Below are 11,861 nucleotides of genomic sequence, written 5' to 3' on the forward strand. Positions count from 1 at the left end.
AAAGAGGGGGTTGACGTTTAACTGTAGAGCTCCCAGCTTTACTTCAGCTAAAAACAATATACTTTTGAAGGAGATAGCACAAAATAAAAGTATTCTTTTTCGGGTTTTCCAAAAACAGTGTCCAACAACAAAAAAATCTAGGAAAGTATTGCCAGAAAAATTGCAGCGTCAATCTCCAATGCACAGAGAGACTGGCTTAAAAGTGTCTGTAAAAAGTGGCACGATTTTGCCAGTGCAGCCAAAGCGAGAGGTGCCGCAAGACAGGGCACGAACAAGTGGTGGCCCCAGCTCTGTACCTGCACTTAGTCCCGGCGAGGAAAAGGCCATGACAATCCTTGTGGAAGCGGCATCAGTAGGTATCTCGGGGGTCTCGATCTGATAGCCGGTGTATATACTATTCCATGCTCCCCTCTTCTCTCACCAGTAGCAGCAGAGCTTCTGTGGCACCGGTGGCACCGCAGTTGTGTACATCTCCATCTGCCTCCTTTGAGATTACACCGCACCAACAACCCAACAGGCGCTCCAGAAGTCGTTCTTCTATTAGATGTGACTGTAGAGAAGAGTTGGTGAAGCTCGAACAAGAGAAGCTGGGGATGTTGCAGGAGATCGAACAGGGGTTACAAAAGGCCAACAACCTCGCCCGGGTCAATCTGGAGGTGAAGACTGTAAAGCTCCAGATTTCTATCCGAAGCACAATTTCACAGGCCAACCATATCTGTTTCCATTATAATGTCAGGTCAAGGTAAGTGACATTATGATATGATGGTCAGTGGAATTAAGTGTTGTGTAAATGTTTTTATTCTAACATTTTATTACATAACAGATGACCAAACATCAACCCAGTGACTGCAGACTGTGGAGAAGATCTTTTTTTAATTTAAATTTTGTCAATTTTTAGTTTGTTTTAATGAACACAAATTTGATTGTTGGGTCTGCGGTCAATGTAGTAAACAATAGTAAATGATTGTGATGCTTTATTTGTCTCATTGAACGTGTCCAATGCGCTTCATTGTTTAATACTAAAGGGTTTAGGAAATGTGACATTGTCACGTTAATGAAGCATTGGTTTACAAAATGTGACCTTGAATGTGAAACCCAGAGAAAATAATTTACTGGATCTTACATCAACATTGTTATTGAGCAGACCCTTTTGCAATGACTGCAATGTTGTGTAGCATGACTGTAACTGCACAATCTTTGCTTCAGATGCAATCCTTGGCCTGCGTGGTGTTTCTTTACTGTGTTTTAAAGATAAGTTCTAATGGGGTAGCCGTTGTCTTCCAAACACTTCTCTTTCAGCTTCTTGACCCAATTCCTAATTGGTCAACACAAAGCTGTCATGTGTCCCACCAAGCCACTTTGCAACCACGTTTGAAAACATCCCCCTGTGGTCCAACACCACTTGGACATTGATAGCTGTGTACCCCTTACGACAAATGAAGGCCCGATCAAGCGTTGATGGATTGGCGATGGTGACAAGTGTCCCGTTGGCAAGGCCTATTATTAGCGGGATACCGGCAATGGCATGGAAACTTTGATGCGCCTCCATTACTTTGTGCCTGGCGGATGACATGCAGATATAATCCGTGGCGTGTTAGTGAATACACCACCACACTGATGTTTTACTCACATCATTTCCATCCCCAACCACCTCCAGAAAACTCCCCACTGTATAAAAATGGAGAGCCACTAGAAGCTGAATTTTGGTGCCAAAGGGGGTAGCTCCGGCAAATTTGTCTCGACAAAGTCTGACCAACCATTTCTAAAATATGCTAAATTTTCTGCCGTGGTAGCTGAATTATTATTATTTTTTAATAGCAGCGTCTGGCATTGTAGCCAGGGGACTGAAGTTCTCACCCATAAAGTCCCAGACAGCACGTTCAGTCTTACCGACGTCGGCAATTGGAGGGCACCAGCGGCAAAGTGTCGGTTGGGGTTTTTCCCCTGCACACAGAATAAAAGTAGGTGGGTAAACGATCGGCGCGATGAGTCTGCAGCCGGAGATCGGCAGAGGAACCGCGAGCAACCTTTATGCCGACCGCGCCTCTTTTTTTCTTCACTAGATCTACGCAGTTGTTGGTCCACATCAAGCCGGCAGTGTAAGCGCGAAGGTATGTTGATTAAATATGATTGTGGAAATGTTTTCGATAAACGGATGACAGAAATTGGCGTCGGAGGCAACGTTACATGTTTTTAGACTTGGTTTGTTGTTATAACTGTTGACTCGGGGTGCGTTTCCCAAAACCATAGTTGCTAACCTGTTGTGTTAGCAACTAGTTGGTTGGCAATGGAAAATAAGCAACATGGTTTTGGGAAACGCACCCCTGGTTAGTTATTATTAATATGTTCGCGTATTAAATATTTTTCAGTGAGTTGTTTTAGACAGTATTTTTGACGTGAGGGGATCGTTCGGTAAACAGTTAGGTAAACGGTAATAAATTGACGGACTGTCTTTTGTCTACACAAAAATGACATCTGTCATTTTATAATATGGACCCCTTACACTCTAAATGCATTTTTAAGGATTTTGTCTAAGTGACATGCTTAAAATTAAAGGCAGCTCTTGTTGTGCGTTTTTATGGTAACGTTAAAAGTAGACCTTTCAATCAAAGAGCTAGTTTAGTACAAGTGCACAGCCACTGTAGACAGTCAGACAAAGTGGTTATTAAGTAATAAAGTGATATGAAGTAAGTGTTTTTGGACACACACCTATTCATAAAATAGAGCCTTTATTTAACCTTTGTAATTTAGGCAAAATAAAATGTCTTTTCTGTTTTTTTCACTCAGGTAAATACGATGAAGGCATGGCTTGGTGGCCTCCAGAACCTTTTACAGCCCACGTGATCAAATAGCTTGCGCGCGCATTTCGGCCACGGAAGTGTTGTTGTTCCCCAGTGGTTCTCTAACCTGTTAGCAACTCAGAAAGTTTATTAAAACGGTTTCCCAGCATCAAAATGTCTGGTTGTTGCGTTTGGTTGCACTAATATAATATACGTATATATGTATCTGGCCACTTTATATTTGGCCATCTGCTAATGTCTTCTATCCACTCCACTATAGTCCACGGATCTGGTAGATGTGTTGAAAAAGTTGATAAGTCAACTTTTTAAAATAACTTTGTCTGTGTTACTTCACTGCTGATTCTTACCATACTTCCGTTGCCAAACTGCGTGCACCTACGTTGCCACATCATCATTGTGTACAAAGAGTAAGTATGTTTTTTCAAGAGGACATCACCCAACCCATCTAAAGGATGAAAACAATACTCTTGTTGAATACTACATGAGACAAGTGAGAGTGGGGGGCTATGTTGTTCTGATGTTACTCATTGTACTTTCTATGTTCGATGTGATCAATATGAAAACTAATCTTTGTAAAAACTTCATTTACAGACCATCCTGACTTAGATCACCATCACCACCATCATCCCCTGCATCGTGCCCTTCATCAGACACCCAAAATGCACCACAAACATCACAGGCGAAAAAGAAGAAAACGCACAACAAACCTTCCAAAAAACCCTCCTCCCCCTTCCCTCCTACCTATGGCTGGAAACAACATAACAGTTGGCAAGTTGAATTAACTATTTTGACCTTTAAGGCTTATTTTTTTATCTTATTCACTGTATCCCCATAGTTAGATAAGTGCATACATACTCCTTTCATCTCTGTGCGTGCCGTAACTCTGTCTGATGCACCCACCGCTAGCTTAGCTTTGCACAATGACTTGAAGTAAATGGCTCCAGCTAGCATGCTGCTCCCAATAAGTGACAAAATAATGCCAACTTTTTCCTATTTATATGTTGTGATTTGTATAGTCACAACATGTACAAATAACAAGGTCATGTGAGACACAGCCATCTATTAATCATATACATACAGGGAACTATATTCTCAGAAGGCAAAGCCCGGCTACTTGGGTGCAGTGATTTGCTAGCAGCACCTGAGAAACCCCCGGTGAGGAGCAGAGAGTTCGGTCAGAGTTGTGCAGTTACTCCCCCCGGGTGGCAAGTGCTTCGCCTTCTGATAGTGTGGTTCCCAGTGTGTATGCTGTTAGAAGATGGCTGTGTCGTGGCCTTGTTGTTTGTGCACGGTGTGACTAATCAAATCACAACACATAAATAGGAAAATGTTGCTGTTGTTTTGTCGCTTATTGGGAGCAGCGTGCTGGCTGGAGCCATTTACTTCAGGTCTTTGTGCTCAGATGGGCTGGCGGTGGGTGCGTCGGACGGGGTTGCGGCACGCACAGAGATGGGGGGGTGTGTATGCGTTTATCTAACTCTGGGGGTTACTGTGAATGAGCTAAAATCCCAAAAAGTCAGCGTGTTCCTTTAAGTTTCCATATGTCCATTAGAAAATTGAAGGGATAGTTCACCCAAAAATGAAAAATAATGTCATTAAGGACTCACCCTCATGTCGTTCCAAACTTGTAAGACCTCCGATGTTTTATGTTTGGTCCGAGAGCTTTCTGACCCTACATTGAGGGTCTATGCACGGTGTGCTGTCCATGTCCAGAGAGATGATAAGAAACATGATCGGGGTTGCCGTTTGACATCAATGGGTCAGTTGGAATGTGTTGAAGCATCCAAGGTGCATCTTGGTCCAAAAATGACAAATTTATTCAGCATTCTCTTCCATGTCTATTGTGTAGCGCATGTGTCTGACTAAAGTCTTGTGACGCAGATGGCGTGTTATCCTCAGATATGTTTGTGAATTTTTTTCACATTTACAGCATTCGTCTCCCTCCGACTGTAAACGAAGCTCGGGCGCACAAAAAAAAGCGGGGACGCACCTAATAACACATCAGCCACGTTGTACGTCAGCTGCGTCACTGCAGTCATGTGACTTTAGTCTCGTGCGCGTTCAAAACAGAACCGGAAGAGAAGACAATGCTGAATGATGTCGTAATTTTGTTATTTTTGGACCAAGGTGTATTTTCGATGCTTCAACACATTTTGGCTGACCCACTGATGTCAGGTGGCTGCTTTGATGGTGTTTTTTTATTGCCTCTCTGTTCCTGGGCAGTGTGCTGTGCATGGATTTTCAATGGAGGGTCAGAAAGCTCTCGGACTAAATCTAAAATATCTTAAACTGTGTTTCGAAGATGAACGGAGGTCTTACCCTCATGTCGTTCCAAACTCGTGAGTCATTAATTACATTATTTTCATTTTTGGGTGAACTCTCCCTTTAATTACATGCTCATACTTTAATTATGCCTGATAAGAATTTGTAATATTTGTGTTTAAACATTTTTCGAATTTTAATCCTTGTTTTTAAATGGCCATGACAGTGACAAAAAGGAAGCAGCCTTCTCTAGCCCACCCAAGTTTCCATCAAAGGAGCAAGCCTAGTAAGACATTTTATGTGTATAATGCTGCACTTCTCATATAGTGAATATCAGATGTAGATATCTAAGGTGCAAATCTTATGGTTGATGTGCCTTTTTGATCATCTTTCTGTTGTAACCTTTTTTAATCTTCTTGAAGTGTCAGTAAGAAGAAAGCTGGCTAACCCTCCCACCCCTTGTTTAACTCCTCCAGCCCATCCCACATCATTGTAGAGTGAAGGTAAGTGTACCCTATATAGTAAAATGCATCAGGTCCCTAAATTCAAGCAGACACAATGTACTCCACAGGTCCACAGCACATACCATAGTTTGATGTTCCAGAGATATGATTTTTGAGTTTATATTAGTAGTGTGATCAGTAAACCAAGGTTTTCTGTCTTTCCAAGAGACTGCGGTTAATATTCAGAAAGAGGCGCAGAGAACTGAAGGCTTTCCTGACTGTAAGCCATTTAAAACGCAGACAATGAAAACACTGACACGTGTGTGTGTGTAGAAATGTGTGGCAATTACTCAGCCCACTGACATTAGTTTATCTAATTGTGATAAACTTGACTTACTGTTCACTCCAATAATTTCGTTTTTCTGTATTTTCTAGTGACACCGAATAATAACGAAGGCCTGTGTGCTTTGCAGCAGCCTCCACGTCACCCTCTTCCAGTGCTCCGTCAGAGGACTAACGATAGTAAGATATTTTACATGTAATGTATGAATCTGCACTTTTTACTCAGAACATCATACTGAGGTAGTAAAACAATACATTTCAGAATAATTCAATAGCAAATGAATTAGGGCCAGATTTTAAAATCAAGCTGGATCTGGGCCATTTGTGTTTTTACCATTTAAGTGATTACATCAGTGAATGAGGACCTTCTTCGTACTGAATGTAAGTTTCCGTTAAATATGTGATGCATAGACCCTTTTACAGCCCACGTGATCAAATAGTTTGTGCGCGCATTTCGGCAACGGAAGTGTTGTTGTTCGCCAGTTGTTCTAACGTGTTAGCAACTCAGAAAGTTTATTAAAACGGTTTCCCAGCATCAAAATGTCTGGTTGTTGCGTTTGGTTGTACTAATATAATATACTAATATACGTATATATAAAGAGTTTGGTCCCAAATAAACGCCATTTTTGAAAAAAATGAGTTGCTGCCAGAATCAGTATTATATCAGGTCAATATTAAAAAGTAAATTCTTAATTTTAAGCAAAATCCAATATACGCCGTTTTATTCTGTCATCTTTTCTCCCTTTTTTCCCAAAATGCAATGAACGCCACTCCTCCTTTTCTACAGAATGCCATAAATCCGCTCCACAGTTTGCAGCGCACCATTGCAATGTAAACAAACAATGGCGGCGCGTTGAGTACACGGAATACTAGTTTTCCTCATCTACTTTGTACTTCGTGATCAACAAACAAACAAAAACAAAATAATACTTTAATAGCATTGATAAACCTGTGATGGTTTTCTGTGACGGGAAAGAAACGTAAGCCATCAACATCTAATAATATACGCAAGAGACACTCGGGAGACGGGTGCTTGTTTGCCCGGGCCGACAACATCAAGTTTCTGTCATGCTAACACATTGACCCCAGGGGATCTTATGAAAAACTTTCCATAATTTTACTCAAAGTCAACGAAAATCGAGCAGGACCAAAACATTTTACAGATGATCGCTGTGAAACACGTTAAGCGACGACGTCAAGTATAACCGCATCAATGACAGTGTTCTTAATATCACAAAGTAAGTGTTTTGATTAATGCCATTAATGTTTATATTTTTAATTGGTGTATACCACTAGTCAACTAAATGAATAACATGGCAAAGATGAATGCACATTTATAAAGGCTATTGATTCAATAGATTTATAGCATTTTAAATAAAAACTTGTCATGAATTTATTGCATTTTGTGGAAAAAATAATCTGTTTTTATAATAAATCTTTGAAAATCAAGTTATGGATTTGAACATTTTTTATGTTTTTATAACCTAAAGATGCTATGTGAAAGTTTGTAACAGAAAATAGTGGTTTTCATCTTGTCACTTTCTTGGTATAGAAAACACGTTTTTAACAAAATTTGTCAAAATGGATTTATTGGGTTTTGGAACCAAACTCTTCATATGTATCTGGCCACTTTATATTTGGCCATCTGCTAACGTCTTCTATCCACTCCACTATAGTACACGGATCTGGTAGATGTGTTGAAAAAGTTGATAAGTCAACTTTTTAAAATAACTTTCTCTGTCTGTGTTACTTCACTGCTGATTCTTGCCATACTTCCGTTGCCAAACTGCTCGTGCATACGTTGCCACGTCACCATTGTGTACAAACAGTAAAAGGGTCCATTGGGTCTTTAAACTTGTGGCTGTAAGCGCACTTGAAAAGTTTGAGAGCAAAAAGCCTACATATTGTTTAGCAGTTTCACAATCTAATTTTATCATTTCATAGTGACAACCGTTAATTGGCAGCAGGAAGATGAATATGAAGGGCTGGGCTCTCCTGAACATAAGCTGTTTAGCATGCAGATCAAGAACACACTGAGACAGGCACACACACACAATACACAGCGCACACACAGCACAGTCCTACATAAAATGGGGAATGACAAAAATGACAGAAAAAGTTTTAGAACCACTGCTGTGGGGTCACTTATTTAGCTCTGTTAGTTGGACCTGGGTGATGCTGTTCTTTGTGTAACGGGACTTTTTCTGTATTTCCTAGTGCCACAAGATGATTGGCAGCAAGACACACCCAGTGATGAAGGGATGTGCTCTCCTTAAATCACAGCCTATTCATCAGGTACTCCTGAGTAAGTCCTACAATGTGTTGAAACAACATGATTTTATTTTTTGCAAAATGCTCTGACTTTTCTGAATTGTCTTTTTAGAAACCATCCACGAAGATATATAGACTTTTGTGCTGTCTTATTTTTTTCTGTTGCTTATTACATTATTACATTTTTTTAGGTGCTGTGTTAAGAAATCCTGCCTACAAAGTTCCACTGAGGCTGATATAAAGATGACTGTGAGAAACTGGCTGCGGCTGTCTGAGCAGAGACAGGAATGGGGGCGGCAAAGGCGGGACAAGCAAGCATCTTAAGTGAAATAATTGATTGGACTGATTCTGGAGTATGACTTATTCTGGAGGGAATTTCTTATTTTTGTTGCAGTTTGCTATGGGACGGTTTCAAGGACAGGGATTAGACTAGTTCTAGACTAAAATAAATGTAAGAGCTGTCCAAACTGAAAACAACTTGCACTGACATATCATAAAATACATCAGTGTCTTTTGTGATGCTTCAAAATGCACACAAGTAATGTTTTTATTAAGACATGTTATTAAAACTAGTTATATTTCAGAATTAAACTAAGGCCTAGTCCCGGTTTAAGATAATCCCTGTTCGGGAAACCACCCCAAAGTGTAATTTGTGGAGTGTTAAAATAAATGAAACTGCCTTTGCAAAAACAAAGTAAAAAAAAATTTCCAGATGCCCTTCTGTTTTGTTATTTCTCCTGGAAAACTCACTGATCCATTTTTTTCTGTTAGACTGACATTTACCAGGTTGTCATATTGTGTATGAAATACACCCTACACATAACAATCACTTACTTTCAATTTAAACTTTTTTTGTCATAAAACCTGGCAACTCAAAAGGAAGCGGCTGCAGACTGCGCAGCCACGGACGGAGTCTTGCATGCAAGTGGGCTAGTTGCCTACTTCTCCACTAGCTCTTGTCAAATTGTTAGGGAAGAAATTTTATGATTAACACAACATAAACTGTTATTGAGGGTTGATTGTTGTTGATACACAATATGAAATGAGTTAGCCTGCAGGGGTCTCCAACATTGTGAGCAAGGGCTACAACAATATGTATAAAACAATCTGGAGGGCTACTTTTTTATTTATTCTACTCAAAACTTTTTTGTTTTACTTACTGATTTTATTTTATTCTACTTTTTGATATGTTTTAGTATTGTTTAATATGTTAACATACGTAAACCAAGCCAAGTTAATATAAAACATATGTATGTAATAAATAAATATTACAATTGAGACTAATAGAATGTGCTGGCACCATGGAGACCCCTGGCCTAAACAAATCAATTATATAACGGTGGGATCCTGACGCCTCGCTCCCTTTAACACTGGAACAGCTGCTTTATAAACATGCTGTGACGTTTACAGCGATGCAGCCGACAATCAGCTGTGTTCAATGGGAGGGCGAAGCGGATCGCGCCGCATATAGGTCATAATAATTAGGGCGGGTTTACGTTGGCTCACGGTCGGCGATCATTCTAATGCCACCATCTTCCCGATGTCTTGCCTATTAGCTACCGATCTCCATAAGACATCTCACCGAGGCACTTTATGTCGGGCAAGTACATGCGCCCCAACGTCGGTAAGAGCTAAATTGCTGTCTGGGAGTGGTTTACATACACCAAATGGCTCCGTGGATGGCGTCGTCTTTGATTTAGCACAACTATTCGCTGTATAGCAGCCATACTCCTCCACCAATGAATCCCTTTAATTAGTCTCTTAAGTTTGTAGCATCTAATAGTTTGCAGCTGATATAAATCTGGAAAATATAATTAAAAAGCTAACAACCCTCAGTGTAATTATGTGAATGTTTTATTCTTTAAATAAAAAAGATTTGCATAATTGAACACAATCAACATACAACAAAAATACGTTTTTCAAGTTCTAATAGTTTTCAGCCGATCTCCTCTTTCTTTGTTTATCTCTGTAAGTCACTTTGGATAAAAACATCTGCTTAAAGCCTTAAAGTATAGTTAAATGTAATTAAAAAGCCAACAACCAACAGTGTAATGATAAAAAAATGTATTCTTTAAATAAAATAAAGATTTGGCTTAATTGAACACTGAATGTATTGCAAATTTGTTTTGTTTTTTTACATATATTTTATTATATAGACTGCTACGTACACAAGCGTTTGTCACAGCGGAGTCAAGATGGATAAGGTATAGCTAAGAGTGGTCCAGACCAACCTTTTGATATGACTTACAGAAGGTATACTTACTTAAAGGGTTGGTTCAATGGTATTTCATGCCTTCTAACTTATTAACACAGTTATAAAGTTGTTTCCTCATGCTAAACGTAGGCAATGTGTCAAAAAAGCAGTGGGGCGTGTTACAGAGTATTTCTCTGCGGAATGCACTTTGTCAGGGTGCGTACAAGTTTCGGAAAGTTTTTTTCGATTACAGGTCCAGCTGACATTTCAGGGGTTTCTATACGTATCACTTTTTATATGGGCACTTCCCCCGGAAAACCCCGCCCACCCGTCAATCAGCGGGAGACGCTAGAACTTGCAAACATCACATCACGCGACACAGCTTTGTTTAATTTCAAAACTCAACAATGGCACAAAAGAAGAAGTGTGTTTTTGGATGTAAGGAGAAGAAAGCCAGCCTTAAGGAAACAATTGATATAATTTGTTTATCCGGGGTAGCAGCAGAGTTTTGCGTGTGTTTGATGCGCTGTTTTTTCCCAACCGGGTCATGAGTTGCATGCGGTAAGTAAGACTTCTGTCTTATGTTGGAAGTAGGCGCGTGCATATTATATAAATGACACGAACATGTAGTGAATCATAAGTTAAACAGTGTTGTATAGAGTGTTGCATGACTCGTACTTGCTGCGCCCGCCGTTCGTAAATCCTCCTCCTTCATTTTTTCGTACATTATCAGAAAGATTCGGTAAAGCTAATCTTTCTTTCATAAATCCGATTAAACTAAAGTCTCTTCGGAGATATAAAGGATGTAATACTACTCTATAGGTACTCCAGATTAACATCAGAAATGCAGAAACAGGTGTGTTATGTGAGCTTTAAGAACGTTTTGGGAAACACGTATTAACGATTAGGTACAGTTTAAAGTACAACTTAAGAACAACGTAGAACTAATAAGGTTTCAAGAAAAACAGCCCAGAGCTTTCTTATGTCCCATAATTAGTCCATAAGGTTATTAAATCTAATAATATACTTCTAATTTGTGACCTTACACAAAACCTCCTTACGGTGGAGGAAATCTCTCTCTCCATGCTTTCTGCATCTTTTTCTCCTGCATTCAGGATATTCTTTAATTATCTCCCCTGCTGTCTGAGCATTTCATTGACATTATAATTTAAAAACAGTTCCACTTGGATAACATCAGACATGCCCCAGTCAATAGAACCATCATGAAATCTCCCATTTGGTTCTGCAAAATAAATGAATTGTCACAGAACTGTCAATATTTTCCAAAGGAAAACAAGACTATAAATGCAACTATGAATTTTTAAATAAGTTTGCATTTTGAATCTTAGAAAGGACCAAATGAAAAGATGTAAAATGAAGAAAAATGTTAAATGTGCAAAAGAAATTAAAGCAATAAAATAAAAATGCTCATAAGGAATAAAAAAGTGAAACATTTTAGATCAAAATTACACTTTTACAAGGCATCCTACGTCTCAGATTTTTGAGCAACATCGGATCAATAAAGTTTTCCTCTGGGTGTTTTTGACT

The 11,861-nt window shown here is 39.4% G+C and overlaps 1 long non-coding RNA gene across 4 annotated transcripts; it reads left to right on the plus strand.

Annotated features, from left to right (window-relative positions):
* Positions 1-1,859: 1,859 nt before the first annotated feature.
* On the plus strand, positions 1,860-9,283 carry LOC129430826 (uncharacterized). 4 transcript variants are annotated; one of them, XR_012358589.1, is made up of 10 exons: positions 1,860-2,111; positions 2,788-3,291; positions 3,393-3,569; positions 5,290-5,349; positions 5,486-5,566; positions 5,733-5,786; positions 5,942-6,028; positions 6,191-6,229; positions 8,066-8,153; positions 8,311-9,283. It is a non-coding gene; the product is annotated as an uncharacterized lncRNA (long non-coding RNA). The 4 variants fall into 4 exon arrangements; XR_012358586.1 differs by lacking the exon at positions 6,191-6,229 and having other exon boundaries at positions 8,311-9,279; XR_012358587.1 differs by lacking the exon at positions 6,191-6,229 and having other exon boundaries at positions 2,788-3,208; positions 8,311-9,279.
* Positions 9,284-11,861: the final 2,578 nt, after the last annotated feature.

Source organism: Misgurnus anguillicaudatus, chromosome 18 (genome assembly GCF_027580225.2).
Source record: "Misgurnus anguillicaudatus chromosome 18, ASM2758022v2, whole genome shotgun sequence".
In the NCBI taxonomy this organism is placed as follows: Eukaryota; Metazoa; Chordata; class Actinopteri; order Cypriniformes; family Cobitidae; genus Misgurnus; species Misgurnus anguillicaudatus.